Source organism: Poecilia reticulata, linkage group LG2 (genome assembly GCF_000633615.1).
Source record: "Poecilia reticulata strain Guanapo linkage group LG2, Guppy_female_1.0+MT, whole genome shotgun sequence".
Lineage (NCBI taxonomy): Eukaryota > Metazoa > Chordata > Actinopteri > Cyprinodontiformes > Poeciliidae > Poecilia > Poecilia reticulata.
Genome location: NC_024332.1, coordinates 27,186,297 through 27,187,517, shown reverse-complemented (window position 1 = coordinate 27,187,517; position 1,221 = coordinate 27,186,297).

The window sequence follows — 1,221 nt, the reverse complement described above, 5'->3', positions numbered from 1 at the left end:
TTGTTTGACTCCTAAGGATGTTTAAGAGTTTAGAAATTCATTCTTCTAGACATAAGAGAAGTCAATTTGAAATTAACTTTAATGTGTGTAAAAGACTCATGTGTTGTCTCTGCCTGGCAGAGCTTTCCATCCAGATTTGCTTCGTGATTGATTGTCCTACAAGCTCTCTGTATTGTGCATAATTCATAAATAAACCTGATTGAGTGATTTTACCTGAACAGTCCTTGGTAAGTTTTTTTCCACAACAATGGACAAAAACATTAAAGGCTCTCAAGTAAAAGACGTGGCAGTTTTAGCTAATGTTGGACCCATGAGCCAATGCTAACATTAGCATATTAGCCTGCAAAGACTTTTATGCGTCATCTTTTCAAAGAAAAATTAACCTGTAACCATATATGCGAGTAGTAAAGGCATACATGGCACATGAAAATATACTCAAGACTATAACTCACCTTTAAAGAAGCTCTGTTTCTTCCAATGGAAGCTTCCCGCACTTTACTGCGCACCGSTGAGCTGAAGCATTCACTCCAGTGACAAAAATAGTCAAATCCAKTTTACTCAAAATAACGTAGTCTTGTACTTTTCTCAGGCCAAACATGTACATTGCTTACATTACTTGAGTTGAATAAACAATTTAGTGAGACTTGAGTAAAGCATACAAACCTAATTTAAGTAAGAATAGGTATTGCCTTTTAGAGTGTTCTAGGCAAGTGCATAGGAACGAGTCTGTCATTGGGGGCGACGCATATCGGAAACCTGACAGATCAGTAAATATTTTGAGCAGAAATGTCAAACAATTATGCCATCAACACATCAGTAATGCGTTACTCTAATCTGACCCTTGTTTCAGTAACAAGTATTCTAAAGTTACTATTTACAACCCAATAATCAGGATTCCAGGATGAACACTCACTTTAGCATTTGCCTCACAACTAGCAAGCTACATAMTCTGGTAGCACAGACAGGCTACCAGATTCTGATATATCTTATTGGTCAAAAGACATTTTATTGGTCAAAATGCACTGATATCAATTGACTTGCAGTTGAACTGGTTCTACTTCTTTCTAAAACCAAAGTAAAAAACAAATAATAAAATAGGACTCGGCAGTTTTAAACTCAACACAGCAGTTTGACCAACAAAAATAAAATCTAAAAAACAAATTTTGTTCTTCTTGAACAACTCTCTACATCAGTGCAACAGTTTGATCTACAAAATAAATA